The sequence below is a fragment of the Lissotriton helveticus genome, chromosome 2_1, assembly GCF_964261635.1.
Source record: "Lissotriton helveticus chromosome 2_1, aLisHel1.1, whole genome shotgun sequence".
In the NCBI taxonomy this organism is placed as follows: Eukaryota; Metazoa; Chordata; class Amphibia; order Caudata; family Salamandridae; genus Lissotriton; species Lissotriton helveticus.
In genome coordinates, this window is record NC_136059.1 from 1,186,321,056 (window position 1) to 1,186,346,165 (window position 25,110).

A 25,110-nucleotide genomic window follows, 5' to 3' on the forward strand; every position below is an offset into this window, starting at 1 on the left:
TCTTTTTACTCACACACAATATTACCTGACGTGCTCGTTATACTGTGCATGAGAAAATTCCACCGAAGGGTGGGAAGTGAGCATTCCAGTGTTCCTGCGATTAATGTTTAGGAACAGCAACAGCCCCCAAGGTTTCTGAGTTTTCTCAAACTCCTGTCCGTTCTATTCCTCCAATGGGGATGGTGTGGGATTTATGGGGCCATTTAGACTTGAGAAGGAATCTAGCCAGCCCCACAGGTCAAATGAGTCTGTGCTCCCCTGTCAGAAGACGCACTCCTTATTCACCTGCCAGCCAGCAGATGCCTCAAAGACACAAGTGAGTGCCAATCACGTGGAATGATATTTAGGCCCACTCAGCATTCATTGCTTGCCTTACTGAAACAAACTCGCCAAACTCGCGAGCTCTGGGGCTATAGCCAGATGCGGGAACTAGAGGTTGCAGAAAATAATTTCCTGAAGCAGTTATTGAGGCTGCCTAGGGGAACTGGAAATTTCTCTGTACACGAGGAGCTAGGGGTGCCCTTTTTAAGCGATAGAATAGCAGTCAATCCCCTATTGTGCTGGTTGAACTGCTGGCTAAATAATGAGATACCTCTTACCCATGATATATCAAAAGAAGCTCTAACATGGGAGGGTAGGTTTAAGGTTCCGTGGCTGAAGTATATTAATGATTGTTTTATTGAAATAGGACGGCCTGATTTGTTTTTAACCCCAGACTCTACCACTAAATTGGATGTCACCTTTGTGAAAAATACATTCATGACAACCAGGTATTTAGCCGGGGAAGAGGCCGAGCTACAGAAAGACAGTGTTAGGAAACATGTATTACTTAAAACCTGTCTACAAATGGAACCATACTTAACATGGCCCATGACTGGCTATGAACGCTACTTACTAACAAGGTTCCGTTTTGATCTGTTCCATCTTTTATTAGCGGTACCGAGTGGTGCCCATCGAGGTCAAGTGTTGCCAGCTTACGGCTGCGACGGAAAGTCTCTGCAAGATCTGGCGCACTTTTTATTTATTTGTCCTTATTACATAGTACCCCGGAGGCTATACCTAAAACCATGCCTCAAAGAACTGAAATTTGCACAGATTAAACCAGCACTTTATTACCTTCAACTCCTGAACTGTGACTGCACCATATTTGTATGCAGTTTTCTGAAATTAGCAATTACATTCAGGAAAAGTATGGAGGGATAATTATGCTGCTGTTGTTAGGTATATTGTTAACTTTTAGATTACTTTTTATAACTATTTATATTTTTAAAGTGCTCATTCTGCCTGCTACCCTTGTTTTATATTGCTCATGTAACCTCTCGTCTCACAAATGGAAAGGATCACTTGTTTTTAACTGTATGTTCATGAATTGTGCTTTTATGATTGTAATGTTAACAATCGAATAAAGTCATTTGAACTTGAACTTGAACTCGCCAAGTATGAGTAAATAATCAACGACTCTGATTTGCCAAGAGGTTTCTCCCCACACCTCAAGGTTTCCCATGGTTGGCTCCATGATGCATCACATGGAGGCCCCAAAGAGGAAAATCTACTGATGGATGCCCCGCCGTATATAGGAGATCACAGCCATCAGTGTGACCTGCAGATACAGTGGCAGCAGGCTACCAGGGCAATGGCTGCCCCTAGTGAAGCCAGCTTAAGAGTTTTCCCAACTCTTAATGGGGCAGGGAAACAGTGATATTAGTCCCACCAGTCAACCTCTAAATGAAGATTTTCCTTTTTTCACGGTCAGAAGTAAATCCGTTTACAGGGTGGGAAGAAGCCAACACCCCAGATCTCATGCCAGTTTAAGGGAAGGGGGTTTACCAAGGAGAAACATATTTTTCCTCTGGAAATAAAAGAAATTATCTATTGTAAACAAATTAATTTTATTTCAACAGAAGGACGTATCGTGCCATCTGAAGATCTCATGTGGCCCCGGGCATGAACATGTTTTGGAGAACCCTATTAGTAACATTTATATTTGGCCTTTACAATTAAAATATAAGACATTAAATGGAACAGGCGAAGCTACCAGGAATACCATGACTGAACCTTTTTTCCTGAAGTTTGATGTTGGGCCAGTGATCCAGTGAGTAACCAGCAAGGACAACTTTCATTACCATTTATTGTATGCAACAACAGAAAGCTGCAGAAACCACATCCAATAATTACTAGGCCATCTGTCTTCATTACCATTGCATCACCTGGTACCCTAAGAACTGGAACCAGGTCTGCTGGGGAGCTGCAGAACCCCCACAATAACCATGCTGGATAGCGGCTGGTGAATGGGAAATAAAGATGTCTCAAATCGTGTTTCTATCTTGTCCCATTTGTTGTGCTTTCTAAAGTAGGGGCTTCCTGTCATACTATGTCTTCTGAAAAATTGCTGCCTATTCCTTTAACGTGGAGATTGGTTTTTACTTTTCTTTCCCTGACTGAAAGGTTAGAGGATTTTGTAAAGGAAAATGACAAACTTGCTGGTACAGCACGTGTGAAAGGAAAGGCTGTGAGATGTCAGTTTTTTCCTAACATATAACACATGTAAATACATGTAAATGAACTTTACAAATATTTTAAAAAATATCAATACTTAAGATAGCACAGATGATGTTCATTTTCCTTAATTCCGAAGGGTGAGGGAAACAAAGATTTTAAAAGTAGGAAATCAAATCAAAGGACACTTTACTTGGTGATGTTGAATATTTGCAGAATCCTGATTTCCAAAAATTATCGTTTGTGCCCTATGTAGTTATATCAGTAAAACTGCATGTCCATAGTGTGCCCATTTTAATGGAAAGCATGCTACCTGTATATGACAGTGTGCTACAACACAATGTTTTAGTACATTTTTGGAACAGTGTACTTCAAAATGTGCTACTGGTACATACGACAACCTTACCACTCTCCTGCTGAATGCTTGTGGCTCATTTGCTATAACTGTTCCGTGTGAAACACTTAGATTTTTCACATTCCCTAAGACTTCAGTGATGTAACAGTGATGGCAGCACCCCACTCTGAAAATTGTCCAGCACCACAGCATGGTACACATTGAAGAGGATGGTAATTGAGCAAAAAAATACCCAATAATCCGATTACCAAAACATGTGTGCTGTTTCACGCACACAATGGTAGATATGTAGGAGTTGCATTTGAATATTTTCTGAAAAAGGTGAGCGGCAATCATCTCTTTCAAGAACATTTTAAATGGACGATACATTTTTTTGCTAGACCTTGGGCCCAATTCACAAAGGTAAACCTGGACCTGAAGTATACGGTTAGACCTAAGAGGTCTAAGTTTAGATCTAAAGTCTATCTTTAGACCTGAAGTATAACCTCAGACCTGAAGTCTAAACTTTGACTTCAGGTCATAACTTAGAGTTCAGGTGTAAAGTTAGACTTCATGTCTAAAGTTCGACTTGAGGTCAAAATTTAGACTTTTGGACTAAACTTAGACTTCAGGTCTAAATTAACGTTGTCAATCAGGCTTCATGTGCCCTAAACCTTTTAAGGAATGGTTGTTTATATTGATTTATTTGTAAAGTGTGCACCATCGAACTTGGGGCCATATATATCATACAAATTCGCATTCGCAAAGGCCTTTGCGAATGCGAATTTGCTAAATGGGATGTATGAAGGAAAATCCGGTGCAAAATAAGGAATCGCAAAATTTGCAATTCCTTATTTTGCAATTGCATTTAAGGAATCGCAAATTTTGCGATTCCTTAAATGCAATGAAAATTGCTAATCGTCCCTAAGGAATCGCAAATTACCACCAACTTCAAGTTGGTGGTAATTTGCGAATTTCTTGAAAAATGCCCATTTTTGCATTTTTCAAAGTGCCATGTGACGCACATACATGTCATACATGCTTATTTCAGGGGTGCAAGAGGGTGTCCTTTGGACACCCCTGCACCCTTGAAATTATTCTCAATGTGCGATTAGCAAATTGCGAATCGCAAATTGAGAATAAATTCCCATTCCTTCCTATGGGCCTCCTGGCCCATAGAAATGAATGGGAAAGTATTCCTTAATTGTGAATTCGCAATTTGCGAATTTGCAATTAAGGAATATCAAGAAATCGCTAAAAAATTGTGATTTTCTTTATACATACCAATTAGCGATTCTTACAGAATCGCTAATTGGTACCTTGATACATATGGCCCTTGATTGCTTGTTGGTATTGTGGTAGTTGGGGCATTTTATCTGCTGTGATGTTTATAGGTTGTGCGTTGTCATACCAGCCTGGCTTGCTATTTATTATTGAACATAACAAATGCAGAGGTTTTGTATACATGCTAGATTGCAATGTATACAGTGATTGTAGGCATAGAGTACGTTGGATATTAACTGTGGTAGTTACTGTACTGGCCTGCATAGCATCGGTTTTCAAATCCAGGGAGTGGGCGGGGGTTAGTATTAGCGTTAGTTGATTGTAAACACAGATGCCACAGCCCCTGGTTCCGAGAATAGAGTTGCTGTCCAAGTTACATAAATGATATGGATACAGGGCCTCATTTAAAGTTTGCCTGAGGTGGAACAACACCATAAATTGTTAGCGCTCCTTCTCCACCAATCACATGGTTTACTACTATACTCAGAATGCGTGAAAGCACTATGTTTAGATCAACAGACACTCCACTGGCTCTGCCATTGTAAACTTGTAACAAGGTGGCCTAACTGCTTAAGGGCCACTAGGTCACAATGACAGTTATCCTGTCCTATAGACGGTTCAGCTACTGACACTGTTTCCCCTGCCAGTGTCTGCCATGCAATACATTGTAGACATTCACAGTGAAACCTTAGAATCAGCCCCACCTGGTATGAGACAGCGTTTCGTGTCAGAGCCATTTGGTTTTAATTTAGAAAAAGAACAACTCCTACTATGGCAGGTGTTTCTCCAAACAAAGATGTTAGTCAAGCTGGATCATTAAACATTGTCCCTGCTCAACAAACTTGTAGTGCTGTGAGGGGAGGCTCGGTTGCGGTGACTGCCTTCACAGCGAATAGAACCCTGTCAGACAGGCAGGGATTTCTAAATAGGGCAGATGGTCCTCCGCAACGTTGGTGAAGTAAATGGAGACTGCCCTCCTAAAAGACTAGTGGAACACCCACCAAGGTGTAGGTGACCCCTGAAAGAATGAAATGATAAACAAACCACCAAAATGTATTGTTAGAAATCAGGTCTGTAGTTGGCAGAGTATACACCCTGTTCAAGCAGGAGCCACAATCCTAGTCAGGGTAAGTAAAATACACAACCTAAATTAACCTATGCTCACCCTTTGGTAGTTTGGCACAGAGCAGTCAGGCTTAACTAAAGAGGCCATGTGTTAAGTATTTGTGCAACACATCAATTACAGTAACTCAGTGAAAACACCACAAAAAGATTCCACACCAGTTTAATTAAAATAAAGATTATTTATCTGGTTAAAACAAGACCAAAACAATAAAAATGACATTCATACTTTTAAAGTTACAGAGTTTTCAAATATGCAGGGAAAATCACAGTGCTAAAAATATGTTGTGTTCTTCATAGACTAATTACGGTAGTGTTAAGTTGGGAGTGTCAGAAAGAGCACTCATGGTTAATGCAGCTATTGCGGTCTCGCTAGACCAGGGTGATTGGCGGGGATCCTGGCAGGGGATCGACAGGTACAGGCTCTGTATGGTGCAGGCTCACAGGCACCCCAAGCGAGGAATTAGTCACAGGTCTCTCAGGACCGGTATGCAAAAATAGTTGTTAGCCAGATGACCACAGAGGACCTTGCGGGTCCTGACCCTGGGCACAGTACCTTTGGTTGCAGGAGCAGTCCCTACATCAGTGGGGGGGCCCTCCTGTTTGGACGGTGGTGCGGTGCTGGGCCGTGTGGGGCTGCCCTCAGGCGGTCGATTGCAGGCTCAGCAAAGTCACACTGATCTCCATCGCAATTACGTGGCGCGGCACAACCTCTGCTGGTGCGTCTTCATGGGAGCAGCTCAGTTGCTACGGCAATGTGGGGGCCATGCTAGAAGGGCTTCCCTTGGCTCATGCACAAAGACAGAGCTTTCAGTCAGTGTGGGGCATTATCAAGGACTTCAGGTCTTTAGAGTGGTTCAGTGTCTTTGAATGCTATGAGAAGTGGAACATCTGGGCTCGGACAACATTGTGTCGAGTGGGAATAGGCTGGGAACCTTACATGACCCGAGATGCCTGAAAGGAATATAAGGAATATAAGGAAAAAGTAAGTTGCCTGCACATCCATAGCTGCCTCAATGGTTTATTACCCCTTACAGTTGGCTGTATGAAGATAGGGGAACCTAAACCTCTATTTGCATGAGTTCCCCTGACCTGCCATCTGCCTTTGACAAGCATGGCTGAGGGAGAAGGTGTGGGCAGATGAAATGCCTGATTCCAACTTCACCTGCCCAGGGATATTTTTGAAGGAACCCACAGACCAGCATACAGCAACTATAGGAACAGAAAGAGCCCCAGTCGCCCTAAAATAAGGTTTGGTGCACTGACAGTGGGTCTTACTGAATAAGAATATCTTGATACCAGTATAATGTACTGTTCACAATCAATGTTATAAAAGCAATAGGAACAATGTGTGGCGATCACTAGTAGTTTAGATATGTATATTGTATCTAAGATAATGTTTTAACAATAATTATTATAAACACAGAAAAGTGCTAAGTGCAGTGTTTCCCAAGTGAACAAAACAAAACCACAACATAAAAAGTACAGGAAATAAAACAAAGTAAAAATGTGTGTTTAAAACAAACAGCTCTCAAATTTGTAGGTCGGTAACTGTGTGCATATCATGACTCTGGTTGTTTGTTTGTTGTCAACATGTCAACAACGTTTCAACCATAACTGAAATTACTATTATCTCATCAGGAGTAGGTGATGTAGGGACATTCTGTAGAATAGAATTTTTTTTTAGAATGCTCGAAATGTGGTAGCACCTTGATAGTCAGCGGTCTGGATAGTGCTGGTCCTATACAGTGTGTGGGTGCCTACAAATTAGTGCAGACAAATTGAAAAAAGTAATTTGGTTGTATTTGTAAGGGACTGAGTTAGGTTATTAATGTATATCTTAGAAGGATACTCAAATTTATATTTGAGAGTATTTAAGAATGGCTTACCCCTTGTGTCGTGATTATCGATGGCCAATAAATATGATGGTGTCATGAATGACGAAACCACACATGATGCACAATGGCACAGATTTCCAATTGCTGCCTTGTGTATGCACTCATTTCAGGGAATGCCTCTCCCGACAACGGGAGAGGTAAGCTGTGCAATGACTGTCATTGCCCAAGATAGGTGAAATGGTGAGCAGATGCGCTTCACCTAATAGCTCAGATCAGCCGAGTATGAGGCTAGGAGCACAACAAGTGCTCCATTGAGAGAAACCATCATTGTCAGTGACTGCTTGCTGCTGTCTAGTGTGCCATATAAGTAATGGTACATAAAGTCTCTAATTGTATCAAGGTGGTAATAAAATCACTGAGGGGCAATATATGTACATTCTAAATTGGCCAGATCATTTTTGAATGAAGACCCTGATCTTAAAATTGCCATCCCTGAGGGCTATAACTTAGAAAGAGCTGCACAATTAGATAAAAGGGGTGGGGGAATTATGATAGTCTATCGCAAATTCATAAAAGCAAGTTTCAGCTCATCTTCTAACTTGCCTGTGAAGCTCTTAGATTCAATATGAAACTGAACAATACATATTCCTTTCAGGGTCGTCTTATTTATCGTCCACCTGGCCCCAGGGGCAATTTCCTCCAAAAGATGCAGGATTTCATGGAATCTTGTTATGTTATGTTATGATACAGTGATTTGTAATGCGTACGGCTACTCATGAGTGTCCCGTCAAGAATCTTGTGTTGATATCCCACATTTTACGATTATGGGTGACTTCAATTTTCATTTAGAGCTTGCTAACAACTCTGACACTGATCGTTTGGTAGATAACCTTAAAAAATGTATTCTTCTGCAGATCAAAAAAGAACCCACTCAGGCTAATTGTACTCTTGAGGGAGTATTCACTAACAATCAGGATTTGAGTTTGGATAAGGTCATATCTACAGTATGGTCAGACCATAAGGACATCTTTCTTTCATTTAAAGTGCTCCCTTATATTGGCCTCTGCACAAACGTATCTAGAACTTTTAAATTCCACCCCTGGAAAAACCTCAATTGTGACGAATTGAATGGTATTCTTTCCAATTCGAGTCAAATCCTGCATTATAATGTAGAAGCTGCTGCAGTGAATCACACAAACTGAATAGAATCTGCAGCTTTACGGTTAGTGCTGGAAAAACTAATAATTAGCCATAGGAAAAATCCCTCTGCCTCGTGGTATTCACAGGAATTAAAAGCTCTAAAACAGAAATGCAGACATCAAGAGCATAGATGGAGGAAAGAATTTTGCTTGGAAGAAAAAACGAAAGTATAAGAGTACAGAGTTTAAGGCACTACTCAGTACAGTAAAGTCTAAGGGCCAGATGTACGGCCATTTTTAGCAGTTGTTACGGGAAATTTGCCCGTTTGAAACCACTAAATAGGTCTGTGGAATGTACAAACCCTATTGTGCGAGTCAGTAACCTATTACCGACTTGCAAACTAGTGTTTGCGACTTGCTATTAAGAAGGGACATGCCCAGGGCGTCCCTTTCTAGTAGCCAGTCGCACTTCTATGTACTTCAAGTAGGTGGTAAGCCACTTGAAAATGGGAAGGGGTCCCCAGGGAACCCCTTCCCCTTTGTGACTGGAAGCAAACATATTTAAGAGCAGGCAGTGGTCCCACAGACCACTGCATACGCTTACAAAATGAAACAGAAATGTTTAATTTTTCTTTTTTAAATGCAGCCTGTATTCCTTTAAGGGAAGACGGGCTGTATTTAAAAAAACTGTTTATTTGAAAAGCAGTCACAGACATGGTGGTCTGCTAGCCACCATCCCTGTGAGTGCCGGCCATTCACAATAGGGTCGCAAATTGCAACCTGCTTCATGATTATTAATGAGGCAGGTTATTTGCGACCCCATTGAGAATCGCAAACAGTGTCTGAGACACTGCTGTACATTCCATTTTGTGAGACCCAAATTGCGAGTTGCAAAACGTCGCAATTTGCGGCTCGCAAAACTGAATGGCCGTACATCTGCCTCCTAAATACTTTACAGAAGAAATAAGCTTAGCCAAATATACTACCAAAGAGCTATTCAAAACTGTTAAGTCATTATCTAATTTTAGCAATGGCAGTATTTTTAACCCACATCAATGTTTCTGTAATAAGCTCATGGAGTTCTTTAAGCCCAAGGTAAATCTTATTTTTAAGGATTTCAGTCAAAATCAAAATACCGTTTGTGTTGAGGAAGTTTTGGCCATGGTTAGGTTTGCAGACACTCAACAATACAATAGTGACTCTGACCACACAAAGTTTGAAGAATTTAGCTTATTTACCAAAGAAAAAGGGATCAATCTCATTAATTGTACCAAGTCGAGGGCTCCTTCGTATCCCCTGTCCTCCACAGGTCTTAAGGAGATTTTTAGGACAGTAGCTGGTCCTCTTATGGATTTACTTAATAAAATGTTGATCACAGGACAGTTCCCAGCTATCTGGAAAAAAGTCTCTCTACTTCCTTTGGTGAAAAAATCCTTCATTGTATACGCAAAATGGAAAAAGTTACTGGCCTACATCCTGCCTTTCACTTCCGGCCAAGATTCTAAAGAAAGCTATGAATGAGGAAATTCTGTGTTTTTTCGACGCTAACCAGCTTCTTTATTCTTCACAGCACGGTTTCAGAGCAACCCACTCTACTGGATCGACCCTGGTAGCAGCCTCTGAAGAACTGAGAATGGTGGTTGACAAGGGTGGAAAGACAGCATTGATTTTACTAGACCTATGTGCCGTGTTTGATAGGTCCGCCCAGCAGCGGCCCGTGCAGGTAGAGTGGTTGGGGGGATTTGACAGACAACAACAAGGGAAATATTACTTTTTTAAATTTCCATTTTGGTCGTCTGTCGAGTCCTCCCAACCCGGCCCCACTGTTCTTACCTGCAAAGGGGCTGCTGGGTCCACCACTCGCTCCTCATTAACCGGCTCCAAATGCTGGGCTTTTGTAATCCAGCATTGTACTTGCTTAGCTCATTCTTGTGAGAGAGTGAGCAGGTAGGGGCTCTGGGGTCCTCTCTCTCTCACACTTTTTAATATCTATGTTACCCCTCTGGTTAATCTTATCCGCTGTTTCGGCTTTGCAGTATTTTCCTACACCAACGACACACAAATTGTTGCGTCAATATCATCTAATGTTGAAGAGGGGCCAAAACATTTTTGTACCTGCATGTCTCCAATTGCATATTGAATGCAAAGTAACTTTTTTAAGCTAAATGCCTGCTTTATGGTTGCCATTCGATCTTGGATCCCTTCTTTCTCCTGCCCAAAAAGCCAGAAATTTGGGAGTCTTTCTTGACACCAAACTGTGCTTCTCGGGGCAAATAAACCAAATCACATCTCTTTGCTTTTTCCTGCCGAGGATTTTAAAGAGGATACTTTCGTTCATTCCATTGAAACTGCAAAATACAGTTATCATGGCGCTTGTTATTACAAGAATTGACTATTTCAATGCTTTGTATCTGGGCACCCATAATCCACTGGTGAAAAATTAAATCCCTGCAAAATGCATCAGCCAGGTTGCTTTTGAAAATTCCTAATTTGCTTGCTTTCTAAGTCTTTGCTGGGCCTACTCTGGCTTCCAGTTAGGAATAGGATCAATTTTAACGCATTATGTCTGGTCCAAAAATCTCTTTACCGGGCTGGAACAGAATATTTTTAGAAACTTCCTCCTGGCATTCTCCGAGCTGGGTTGTCAGTTCAAGTTCACCCAAAATGGTAACTGTCCCCAGAATAAACAAATCAATAGGGGGTGGCAGGAGTTTCTCCTGTGCTAGTAAACTTTCGAACTCTCTGCCTCTAACTTTGTGCTCTCAATCCAATCTGTTGCAAAGTAGGTAGGCTTTGTTAGCCTATTGGGGTTGAACACACGTGCTAACACACCTTCGGGTAATTGCACACTCTACAAAATAAAATTACATCACATTACATTACATTACCAGTGTACAACTTAAATTGGATAACAATAATTGGTGCAGTTGAAAAGTAATTCATCACTCTAACATGATTAAGGGTAATACAAGGGACCCATCAGGGTATACAGTTAAATTAGGGTTCGATTAATAATGAAACACAAACTAAGCACACTGATCTAGCAACAGTTCATAAGATCATTGTGAGTGATTTATTCATCAAGGAGACAAAACCATGAACGTCTTGTATAGTGTTAAGTCCTTTTTCAATACAGTAACACATCTCTATCCATTTCCACTCCAAGTTTTGATGAATGCACAACAGATTTCCTACACTTGCAGCTAGAAGGGCTAAATCTATTGCCCTTATCACAGGTAAAAACGATTTTACATGGGGCAATTCTCACTGAGGAAGAGGAATTCAGACGGGATTGGGCATTAGTTTCGTGGAAATGCACCCGCGATTGGCTGGTCTTAATTGTCTGCACAGCCACACGACTAGCCGATGCGCTCCTGATACAAATCCAAACAACGGAAGCTGGACTCCAAGTGAATATTGTAATGGCGACATTCGACCATAAATTGGATCTAATTAACACGGAACTCTCGGAATATAGAGACCATCTAATTCATTCAAAGATCTCTAAGCTTCAGAAGGATTTGAAGAATTTCTGAAGGGTGAAGGCATATCCTTACACTTCCACTGAATATGCCAACCAGAAATTGGTAGAAGGTAATAAGAGCAACCAACAGGACCGTCCCCGCCATTATACCACCAGTAGCTCTAGTGAGGGCAGTGAGAATGAGTTCACACAAAAAAGGAGAGATAGAGGACGAGGGTTCTGGCGCGGTCCCAGACCAGCATTCTTTCAGCAACCCTTCCAACAATATTCCAATCAGGCCTACAACTGGCCGATGATGGGCTACCCCCCAACTGGACATTACCAACATCAACAATTTGAGAAGCAAAGTTTCCAAAATCCAGAATTTCAAAATACACAGTTCCAGAATTTCCAAGGGCTTTTTTTAGGGAGGGGCCGGAGCAAGGGTCGTGGCAAACAGAAGGGCCAAGCGCGAGTAACATGGGACGACCAGGACTCAGAATTTACACAACGCGTGACCAGGAGCATGGCACAGGGCAGCCTGCCGAGCACGAGCCATGGACCTCCCTAGTAGCCAATCTATCCTCCTACCCCCTGTCCCCACTACAAGAACGGGTTCTTAACAAGGGGTTGGGATTTGTTCCAACCAATCATCCTGATCTTTTCAAACTCCGACAGGATTTGGCCAATTTGTTCTGTAATGTGAGACTGAGGGTCTTTTTTGCGGATCAGGAATATCATGAGGGACCTAAAGGGGACACGCCTTTTCGTCCCAAGTCTACCTTCACCCCACAGTTGGCAGTACTCCCTCCACAGATAGCTGCTTTTGAGCAGGCAGTGGTCCATGATTTGGAAATCACAACAGCACCATTTTTCGAATCTCTCCAATTGTGAGAGACAGGCACTCAAGGAACTGGCGGATAACAAAGAAATTATTTTAGAACCGGCAGATAAAGGCGGTGCCACGGTGATTCGGGATCTAGAAGCTTACGGATTGGAGTGTATCCGCCTTTTGTCCGACCCGAGGACCTATCGGAGATTGAAGGAGGACCCTACTGACCTGATTACGAGGGAAATCGCAACTATGGTGGAAGAGGCAAAAACCAACGATTGAATTACGGGACATGAAGCAGAGTTTTTAATAAACAAACAACCTAGGACCCCTTACTTCTATGTCCTGCCTAAAATCCATAAAGCAGTGAGACCCCCTCCCGGAAGACCTATCGTCCCCGGGATGGGGTCCCTGCTTGAGCCTCTCTCGCAATTCTGCGATTTTCTTCTAAAACCCATGGTCCAGAAGTTACCAACTTATCTGAGGGACACTTTGGACATTCTAAATCTTTTGAAGGACGTCCCGTTTGATCCAGATATTGAGTTTCTTATAGGGTTTCTTATAGGGCTTGATATAGAGGCCCTATATACCAATATCCGCCAATTGGAAACTCTCAGAGTGTTGGAATCGCTGCTTTTTGAGGGTGAAAGGTCTTACGAAACTCCACAAGCCTTTATCCTACATTTAGCTGAGATAGCTCTCACAAAAATTTTGGGGGAATTTGAGGGTGCAATATACCTCCAAACCCATGGTACATCAATGGGTAGCGTGTTTGCCCCTAGTTTGGCTGGGTTATATGTGGGAGCCTTTGAAAACTTAACGGTTCTCGACATGAATGGACCTTGGGCCTCACATCTGCGGATGTGGCGACGTTACATTGACGATGTTCTGGTGATTTGGAGAGGCGACAGAACATCAGTCGAATGTTTTTTAGAATGGTTAAATGATCAGAATCTGTTCCTCCACTTCACCTCGACTGTTACTAAATCCAGCCTCCCCTTCTGGACCTAGTGATTGAACCAAGTGAGGGTGCTCTGAAAACCAAGGTATTCCACAAACCAACTGACAAAAATGCCTTGTTGGCATTTGAAAGTTTCCACCCTCGGTCCCTACGGGAAAATTTGCCGGTGGGGCAGTTCTTTCGAATACGTTGAAACTGTTCAGATAGAGCTGATTTTATTGTGGAATCTGATACCTTGACGCAGAAATTACAACAGAGAGGATTCCCTCCTAGGGTCATCAAGAGAGCCAGAAAAAGGGCTTATAACTCAAATCGGGACTGCCTACTTTTTAAAACCATTAGACCCCAACCTCATAAACCAGTGTTTGTGTCCACCTTTAACACAGGGTCACAACAGGTTAGACGACTAGTACTGAGAAACTGGAAAATATTGAATTCCGGGGGCTTGAGTATAGAGATACCTCTCTTTTCCTTCAAGCGGGGTCAGAACCTCAAAGATCTTCTTATACACACAAGACCTAGGGACCTAACGGGCATGAGGTACACTACCTCTGTGGCAGGCTTGCCCAGAATGATGGGCCACACGCGATGTGGCTCATGTAGCGTATGTCACTTGACGTGTAACACCCAGTCAATTGATCTCGGACTCCAAACACCCTGGGAACAAAGATCCCACACTAATTGCAATTCCCAGGGTGTAATTTATCTGATCACTTGCCCCTGTAAAAAAATGTACGTAGGGATGACGAGCAGGAAGGTGCGGTCAAGAATTACAGAACATCGTAGCACCATTAGGTGCGGTAAAACTAACACCAAACTCACAGCACACTTCCTAAAACAGGGACACAGTATAGAAGATCTCAAATGGACTGTAATAGTGAGAGTACCTCTAGGGAGACATCACATGGTTGACCAGAGAACCCTGCTATTGCGGGAACAAAAATGGGTCTACCGTTTAAGAAGTCACCTAGTTGGGTTAAACGATGACATACCGTGGCAGTCATTAAGAAGCTAGGAGTGATCAACAGCGGAGTCTGATTACCAGAACCACTCATAGTTCCCTTATTATAAATAAAAATGTTCTGCTCCTTTTAATGCTAAAGATTAGAATGACTTAGGGTGTCTTCATTCAGTGCACTCGTCCTTTTTTCCATCTTGTGCCAATCTGTATATCTTTATTTTGTTATACTACCTGGCCTTTAGGAACTAGTGTCCTCCGTGAGAGCGGAATGACAAGCTCCCCATTGGCCAATGAGCGGAACTAGATTTCCCATCACTTAAACTTAAATACAAGAGCGAATCTTAGTACCTTCTATTTGGTGCACACTGTTCCGTTTCTAATCTATTGCCCTCTCACCTAGCGGAACTGTATGTTTTCTGTCGGTAATTCCGCGAAACTACATTTCCCATAATTCTGACTTCCACTTCTTCCAGTGCGTTATGACGCCCCGGGTCGACCGATCACGTGGGACGTCAGGGAGCGCAAAGCAGGAAGTGAACAGGCCTTTTTAAGATCGGGAATACTGCCCGGCCGCTGTCTTCACGGTGTTTCGGACAGCAGGCCGATTTGGCAGGGCAAGCCTTCGGAATAGTAAGGAGCTGGTATAGGGTGGAGGGGTGTCACAGGCAATGGGGCAATGCACTTATGGGCATGATTGGTTTGGTCTGTTGCTACCTGTGCGGACTAGACAACCAGTCCGACATTGTGGAAACGGGAGCTCACTATTACATCCTCTCTTTTCTATCAATGCGATACAGGTTGTGTTCCTGGGACACCCTCCTGCCGGACACCATTTCGAGTTTATATATCATATAAACTCGGTGAGTACTGTTGCAGGCACAGATGTTTACGCCTGATTTTATAAACGATGCAACTGGGATGTGTGTGATTTGGGAGAAATAAGGTGATTTATGGTGGGCATGGACACATGCGGCGTTCTATGGAGATATTGGCATTACTACTTAACGAGTGTATTGGACTTCGAGACCTGAGGGATCAATCTCAGACCTGGAATAGAAGGGAAAGAGGGTGCACCTTCACCTCGCTGACCATACAGGGAACTCAAATAGATGTTTTCTGAAATATGGGGATGAGAAGAGATTACATGGGAGTCTAGTATATCTTTGCTGTCTCTTTTTTATCCTTTATTAGTTAATGTTCTCCCTGACTATTGGGAACATTCTCCACACGTAACAAGAGGAGCCAGGATCTAGGTAGAACGGCTCGGACTACGAGGCACAGTAACCAAATTACGGTGGGGCCAGAAGTGGTACTGGAAGCGACATTAGTCCTGAAGAAGACCGGGGTGACCTCTCGAGGCACAGTAAGTCGGTCGAAACATGTTGACCACAGCAGTACCAGAATGGAAGTCTTGAGATACCTCATTATCTCCCCAAGACATTAACCAACCTTTTTAATTTTAATCCTGGTGGGGGAACCTGAGAATAATAAAACATGTTTTGGTTGGTACCCTTAAACTAGTTTTAAACCACTTTCCATTAACTGCACTTTTTTTCATCGCACTGCAATTTTTTGAGCCACTTGGTGATTGGCACTGCTTTATCACATTACATGTTACGTTATTTTATATGTTGAGTTTCATGGTCGTACGTTGTGTTGTGTGGAATGTATTATTTTTCCCCTCCCATATGCTCCGCCCTGTGTGTGGCTACACCAGGGCATATTGTAAGCAGGTTCTATGATGAAGCATGTCACATACTTCAGTATGTGAGTGAGGGCAGTTTTTTCAAACAGATGAGTTTGTCTGTTTTGTTATAAGTTTTGTCTTTTGCTCGCCACCTCCTTTGTGTGTGTACTTGAGAAACTATGGGGGCTCGGGGTGGTAGAGTGTAATTGTTTGGCCCTCTCCCCTCCTACGTGTTAAGTAAATATATTGCCCGCCTTATGATCTAATTTCCTGTATGATATTTCCCCAAGTAGTTTGAAGCAAATGGGGAATTTATTACTCGCTACTTGATCCTGCTACTCTGTTGTCCTATAATCATCTTCACATGTTGGGTTGTTTGACCTATGTAGATTCATGGACATGGGCACCAAATACACATCACATTTTCTGTAAGACAGTTGGAAAAATACTACAATTCCATGTTCATATTATCAAGTACGAAGTATTTAGTATTAGTTGTGAATTGGGAAAACAACACTTTTTCCACAGCTGTAGTGACCTTCAATAGGTTTTAAACCCCGCTTAATGGAGAGAGTTGTGCTGAGTGGGCAATATGGCTCAGTATGTTTCACCTTTTTTATTCAAAGGCAAATATGGGTGCTTTAAAGGCGCATTAACATAAGAATAAGCCAATGCTTCTTTATTGATGATGTCACCTTATTGGTGAGGGGACTGAAAGTGGTGATAAAAAACAATTTATCACTGTTCTTGCTTTTCAGTTACAGTAAATTCTGCCCAGGGTGGTACCAGGCTCTTTTTAGTACTGTCTTCACTATAACCACTGTTCAGTAACTTGTTCTGTATTCGTGTGCTTCTTTGACGTAAAATGGCTTTGAAGTAATCAATTTTATACTATCATAGTCTGAAAAACTGCCTGTAGGATAGGTTGTCCTTCGGAGAACGAGGATGGAAATTCCTGTGAGCTTATGGTACAGTGGGTTGTAAAGCCTATTATAGTCATGTCTGATCATTAGATCTCAACATGAGATCTGCTGTTTGTCATAAGTGCACATACATTTTACGTTTTTCTGGGAGTTGGTGAGATATTCGACAACTTGCATTAGATTGTTTTATGAGTCTCTACAGATGATAAAAATGTTGTTGACTTACTTCTGCTAACATTTTATGGCTATTACATAGAAGGGTAGGCCCAAAAGTACTGGGACCTGGGTATTCAATGTTACAGGAAAAAGGGTCCCAGTATGTTCATGTATAGAAAACACAATTAATTCTTTGTACTGTTTTAAGTAAAACAATTACACATTTAATTCATGAGAGATGTTATTTATTCACATGTTATGTTATGTTATGTTATGTAACATTTTTAATGCGCACAGATGCTCCAGCAAAGGAGCGTCCTGGCGCAGGGAAAGGCGGACACAACACAACACTAAAACCAGCAGCAAAAGCAGAGCACTTAAAACAGGGGAGGTTTAAAACAGAAAAGTTTTCAAGGCCCTACGGAAGGATATTAGATCATCCAAAAGACGGATTTCCAGGGGGAGCGCATTCCAGAGAACTGCAGCTTTCACTCGGAAGGAGCGTCCTCCCATCCGGCTGAGTCTGAACCGAGGAACAACCACCAAGGATTGTCCAAGGGAGCGAAGTGAGCGAGTTGGCACATAGGGAGAGATCAAATTATTAAGTAGCAAAGGTGCCGACTCACGAAGGATTTTAAAAACCAGGCTGAGGGCTTTAAATTGGATTCGCTTATTCATCGGGAGCCAATGTAAGGACCGCAGAGTGTTAGAGGTAGGGCAAGTCCGGGGCAAGCCGACCACCGCCCTAGCCGCAGCATTCTGGACTCGCTGTAAACGGAGTATCTCAGCTTGGTTCACTCCTAAAAGGAGTGAACTAGCATAGTCCAGGCGAGAAATAATCATCGCTTGAATGACCAGCTGTCTTGTAGGAGCATCGAAGAATTTGAGCAGGGGTCTTAGCCCGCGTAATACTCCAAAACAGCAGGCCGCCACTCTCTTCGTGTGGGTCACAAAGCTTAACGTGTGGTCAAGCCATACTCCCAAATTCCTGAGTTCCAGGACAGGGGCTGGGGCTATTCCCAGCTCAGGAGGCCACCATCCATCTCCCCAGAGGTCCGCATCCCTTCCAACGATCATCACCTCCGTTTTTGATGCGTTCAGCTGGAGACAGTTGTTATTCATCCAGCTGGCCACCTCTCTCAGTCCACTGCGGAACCTGAGGGCATCCTTCTTGGCATCCCCGCTGATCGTAACCGCCAGCTGAGTGTCGTCGGCATAGGAAACCATGGTTAGGCCCCATTGCCTGGCGACTTCAGCCAGCGGCTGCACGTACAGATTAAAAAGCGTGGGACTCAGCGAGGAGCCCTGAGGCACCCCCAGGTCCAGCGGATGGAATTTGGACTGAAAGGGAGGGGTGGCAACGCAGAAGGAGCGATCACTAAGGAAGGAGCGGAACCACTGCAGAGCTGAACCACCAAGGCCAATGTCCTGCAAGCGGTGTAAAAGGATGCGATGGGAAACAGTGTCAAAGGCAGCGCTCAGGTCTAATAAAATAAGCGCTGCCGTTTGACCTGCATCCAATACAATCCGCAAGTGCTCAACCATTGCCAGAAGGGCCGTCTCGGTGCTGTGACCAGCACGGAACCCATTCTGCACGGGATCCAGGACATTAACTTGGGTCATATGCTCTGTGAGGGCCAGATTTACATGGGCCTCCATGACCTTGGCCGGCCAAGGGAGCAAAGATATAGGGCGGTAGTTTTCTGGTTTCAACGGATCCAAAGATGGTTTTTTCAGGATCGGGGAAACTACCGCTTGCTTCCACTTGGCAGGGACAAGGCCAGAAGTCAGGGAGAGGTTAATCAGAGAACACACTATTGTGCGTCCCTGAAAGGCAGCATCCCTGAAAAGGGCCGATCTTACCGGGTCTGCAGGCGAGCCAGATTTGACTCGCAAGGCCCACTTCGCAAACTCCTCATTAGAAAGAGTTGGGAGGGAATGCAGCGATGGATAATTACTAGAGCCACTCCAGGGAATCACAGGTGGTAGTGGGCTCGGAAACGCCTGGTAGATTTTTTTAACTTTGTCCAGAAAGAAAGTGGCTAGTACTTCGCAGTGGGAGGTGGAACTGTCCAACTGCGGAGGAACCCTCTTTGCCATCAGATCTTTTATGGTTTTAAAGATGGTTTTTGTGGGGTTGAGGCTGTTACGAAATTCTGCTGCGTAAAACGCCGCCCGGGCCCTACATATAGCTCGATGGTAGAGCTTAACTAAGGCCTGGTAGGCGGATTTCCTATCGGCGTCATACGTCTTGCGCCACTCCCTTTCTGCCCGTCTACAAGAGGACTTCATGGCACGCAGCGCACTGTCATACCAGGGGCTGGCCTGCCGAGGTCTGGACTTACTGGAGATGATAGGTACCAGGGCATCAAGCGCCCTGGTAATCCAGTTACAGAACCGGTCATAGCCCGAGGTGACATTCAGCAAAGGACCCAGAGGCTCAGCACCCATGATGCAGTGAAGGTCCTCCAGCCTAAGTTTATTCCAGTGGCGCCGAGGTATCCGCAAAGAAGGTGGAATAATAGGATTGGCAGGAAGAGGAAGCCAAGCAGACACCAAGTAGTGGTCAGACCATACCACAGGATCAACCGCCACGATCTGGACATCCAGGAGAGTTGTAAAAAACGGGTCGAGGATGTGGCCAGCCACATGTGTGGGCTGGGTGACAAGCTGGATCAGCTGCAGAGCCTCTAAGTCGGCCAAAAAAACACTAATGGCCAGAGACTCCAACCTATCGAGGTGGAGGTTGAGGTCGCCTAAGATCGAAAAATTAGCGCAACCACTAGCCAATAGGCTCACAGCCTCCGGAAAAGCACCTCTAAAAGCTACATCGCTGCCTGGGGGGCGATAGACAACCATTCCCGACAGCGAGAACTGGGGGCTGACGGTAACTTTAAACAGCGCACTCTCGCAACCAGCAATCTGCAAGACCGTCCAGGTACATGTATAATCCGATTTAATGAATAAGGCAATACCTCCACCTCTCGAGTGGCGATTAGATCTAAAACATAGGTAACCCGGGGGACAAGCAAGGTTGACTATAGCGTCATCAGTGTCTTGTAGCCAGGTTTCAGTTAAAGCCAGCAGATCTGGTGTCTTATCCAGGATAAGGTCTGCCACGGATAAGTGGTGCTTTGCTAGAGATCTGGTATTAAGATTTAAGAATCGTAGACCAGATCCCAGGCGACCAGGTGCAGGAGAGACACCGGGACGAGCTCGTAGAGCAGGAGAGGAGGCAGGCTCGCGAATACCTACAGGCTGGTCAAGCGACCACCCATTACAAACACACTGACACGGGCCACATAGCGGGTGGTATGATGCGGCCGAGCATCGTGGGAGAGAATCCCTAATGGCTCGAAGCGAGGCACTGCAATAAACAATCATCCTAACAAATCAAAGGATGAAAGCGTACATCGATTCCACAAAGTAAATCCCCCAGCGTCCCGCGCGTCCTTGCGCGGACGGGCGCAGACGGGCAGACTCTGGCTCGACTCCGGCGCGTGTCAGGCGCGACCGCTGCGCGTCACCGTTGCGCGACCAGAGTGAGCATTAAGTAGCAGCTCACCTGTGCTGCAGGAAGCGCTAGAGCGCTCAGACTAAAGGCGGAAGGAGGCAGAGACCACCCCAAGATGGCGACCAGGCGCCACGAGGAAGCTGCCAAAAAGACGGTAGGCTCCGCGCTAAGCGCGGTGGGGGCACTCTTTAAAATGCAAGTGTGTGGGCAGGATAATTGTACAGTTAAAAACAAGGCTCACCAAAGAAAATTAAACAATTTAACAAACGAGCGTTTTAAAATGATAATATCAAGCGCAGCACGCTTAAATGAATGCCAAGCACAGCGCGCATGCAGGCGCCTTTCCCAAGAAAGAACAGTGGGAGAGCTCGCCTTAAGTAGCAGCTCACCTGTGCTGCAGGAAGCGCTAGAGCGCTCAGACTAAAGGCGGAAGGAGGCAGAGACCACCCCAAGATGGCGACCAGGCGCCACGAGGAAGCTGCCAAAAAGACGGTAGGCTCCGCGCTAAGCGCGGTGGGGGCACTCTTTAAAATGCAAGTGTGTGGGCAGGATAATTGTACAGTTAAAAACAAGGCTCACCAAAGAAAATTAAACAATTTAACAAACGAGCGTTTTAAAATGATAATATCAAGCGCAGCACGCTTAAATGAATGCCAAGCACAGCGCGCATGCAGGCGCCTTTCCCAAGAAAGAACAGTGGGAGAGCTCGCCTTAAGTAGCAGCTCACCTGTGCTGCAGGAAGCGCTAGAGCGCTCAGACTAAAGGCGGAAGGAGGCAGAGACCACCCCAAGATGGCGACCAGGCGCCACGAGGAAGCTGCCAAAAAGACGGTAGGCTCCGCGCTAAGCGCGGTGGGGGCACTCCTTAAAATGCAAGTGTGTGGGCAGGATAATTGTACAGTTAAAAACAAGGCTCACCAAAGAAAATTAAACAATTTAACAAACAAGCGTTTTAAAATGATAATATCAAGCGCAGCACGCTTAAATGAATCCCAAGCACAGCGCGCATGCAGGCGCCTTTCCCAAGAAAGAACAGTGGGAGAGCTCGCCTTAAGTAGCAGCTCACCTGTGCTGCAGGAAGCGCTAGAGCGCTCAGACTAAAGGCGGAAGGAGGCAGAGACCACCCCAAGATGGCGACCAGGCGCCACGAGGAAGCTGCCAAAAAGACGGTAGGCTCCGCGCTAAGCGCGGTGGGGGCACTCTTTAAAATGCAAGTGTGTGGGCAGGATAATTGTACAGTTAAAAACAAGGCTCACCAAAGAAAATTAAACAATTTAACAAACGAGCGTTTTAAAATGATAATATCAAGCGCAGCACGCTTCAATGAATGCCAAGCACAGCGCGCATGCAGGCGCCTTTCCCAAGCCAAGCATATCTTATGCAAAACTGCTCAATAGATATAAAACACAGTAACAATAAATTGTTGTTTACCTACCCACGAACAACAATTTATTGTTACTGTGTTTTAGTATATGGGCTAGGTTTCCAAATGCTGTTTATGTGGCGAAAAAACATGCCTATGTGATGTCAACTATTTATTTTGTGACCACATTCAATCTTTGAAACTATCCACTTAACCCCAATCCTCACAAAACCACCTACCTACCCCTCCTCTTCTATTTGAGCACATTGTTTATATCCATTGAACAGTTTTGCATAAGATTTGCTTTTGAAGTATGCCTGTAAAAGATGGTGCAGCTGGAAGTCCAATGGAGTGTGGGATGAATGTTTACCTTTTTTTTAATGTTATATACAACACAAACCTTGCTTTATGTTAGCATGGGCTATAAAGCCATGTGTTGCACTGAAAGTCTGTGAGGGAAGTATAAGGCCTAGAAAACAGGCCTGCGCATTTTCTAAAAAGTCATTCATATTTTACAAACTAACACACTATGGGGCAAATTTACGATGAAATGTCGGAGCGCTGTACTGCGCCAAATTTAGCAGTAGAGAAGGAAAAAATCCCTTTGGGTAAATTTCAGTTAAAGTTAATAAACTCAAATTCAAATATCAACTGGTTGCATCCTTTCAACTTTCTCACCTTCCACACCTGAAGATTGAACCATATGTACCTGGGAGTCCACTATAAAGATTACAAATTCACATGTGTTTATTATTCGCATAAAACACAATTTCATCACATTGAACTTTGCCTCGAAAAGGAAAGAAAGGTAAATTCCAAGCTCTTACTGTCGAGGCAACTATGTATCTTGCCAAATAAACTCAACAATGTCCATCCACTACTTAAATTCTGGCATTGGTTAAAATTGCAAATTTTGACCTGTACATTTCCATGCTCTTGATGTTGTTGAAGGTGGATGTGTTAATTGTCAAGACACATTATACTTGTCTGGCTTTCTTACTCTCTCTATATATTTTTTAGTTAGGGTGGCAAAAATCTCTTTTAATGTACTGTGTTCTTTATATTCTGAGAACTTTTAATTCACTATTTGTCAGGCTATTCATTGTGATGAAATTGTGTTTTATGCATATAATAAACACACGTGAATTTGTAATCTTTATAGTGGACTCCCAGGTACATATGATTCAATCTTCAGGTGTGGAAGGTGAGAAAGTTGAAAGGATGCAACCAGTTGATGTGTGAATTTGTGTTTATTAACTTTAACAGAAATTTATCCAAAGGGATTTTTTCCTTCTCTACTGTGCAAGTGCCCTATTCCCGTTGGGTTTATAAGGGGCCCCTCTCCATTCTCTAACCAAATTTAGCAGTGCCACACTCCGACATATCTAAAATGCCGGGTTGCGCCATATTTACAACAATACGGCGCACTCTTGTGTTTTCCCTAGCGCTGGCGCTAAAGTCAGCTGCCTAGCGCCAATGCAAACACCCTTGTGCCATAGTGCAAAGGTGCCTGCGTTGCAGGTAATGATTGCTTATGTGTAAGAAAGTGTCCCTTCTTGCATATAAGCAATCAATAATGGCGATTTCTAAATTGTATGTCTGCTGCAGAATGCGTGTAAAGGGGCATTTTAAATATGGAGAAGGTCATAGCGTGACCAGAACGTCGCTAAAAGTGACATTCTTGTGGAACTATCCCCCTGTAAATATACCCCCAAGTTCTTGAGTATCATGTTTTTTAAGAGTCATGTTAACAGGCAGGAGAAAGGGAGAGGTTAATAATCTGAAGCTTTCTAATTGTCCATCTTTAAAAAGGAGAGGAGACATTGTACATCTTATAATTTGTGCAGATATATTGCTCACTGTCCTTTTTAACAAAACAGTAGCCAAGCACAGTCTGACCTATGCATAAGGAAGGTATGTTCGATGCTGCTATTTGTGGTGGGGTTAAACACACAGACTGATTGCAGGAGGGATGTTGAAATATGGAGTTCCAACATTATGCCTGATGGAATAACAAGGTACACAAGAACTTTTAACATGCCTTGGCCTATACAAATATACTAGTAACCCCATGCTGTTAAAGAGTTGCATCTGTTAAAGGTATGGAATACGAGAATTGATTAGGTATACATGATGAAATATGGTTTGAGTGTATCCAATGTTCCTTCTAATGAGTTCCTGTGTATGGGAACAGTATGTTTGGGGTGCACTCTTCTCGACTATGTATACAATCACGAGAAGTGGGGAACCATTATTTGAGGAATGGAGGTGAATCAGTTTTCACATGTGAAGTGTGGTGGAGATGGGAGGGGATCAGAGGTGAGAGACTGAAGATGCCCACTCAAGATCAAGATTCCTATCAAAAGCTGTCCCTAAAAACAGAATCAAATATGCCCTCTGCTTTTTCTACTAGGGGGCCTATGTATACAATTCGGAACTGTGTTTGGGGAAACATTACCTTACTGGATGCACCCTTCACACACAGACACAAACATATGCAAGCACAAATACCCATAGTGAGACAATAAATATTAGAGGGGTGCAGTTGTGCAAGACTGCCTCAGACACAAAGAACATACAACACAGGCAGCACTGAGGTAAGCCCTACACTCATACACAGAACAAATACAAGGAAAGCAGCGGTCGTGCAAACCAGACTCCTACAGATAACAGAGAAAGCACAGTCAGCTGCAGTGCAAGCTTCTCTCATGCACACAAGTGCTGGTGTAAATAGAACAAGACTACCTCACACATGCAAGATACTGGTGCACCACAGATAGCAGCGGTATAAATGTCCCTATTTTTTCACGTACACACTAGGGGTGAGCGAGATTCTTGTAATCTGTTTTTGTGTATAATTTTGCAAAACTTCATGAATATTGTATGCAATGATGCGAAATTCCAATCTGTCATTTAGTGCTATATTCTAGCCCAAAATGCGTCCTCCCATGAACTTTTAATGGGAAGATGCATTTTGTGCAACTTCAGCCACGAAAATAGCTACTCACATTCTGATTGTCTGAGTTGTTCCCTCACAC

General features: G+C 43.6%; 1 protein-coding gene across 1 annotated transcript in view; it reads right to left on the reverse strand.

The window, feature by feature from the left end:
* LOC144818538 (alcohol dehydrogenase 1-like) overlaps positions 1 to 25,110 on the reverse strand; it is a 346,247-nt gene that overhangs the window by 157,424 nt on the left and 163,713 nt on the right. The window lies entirely within an intron of this gene.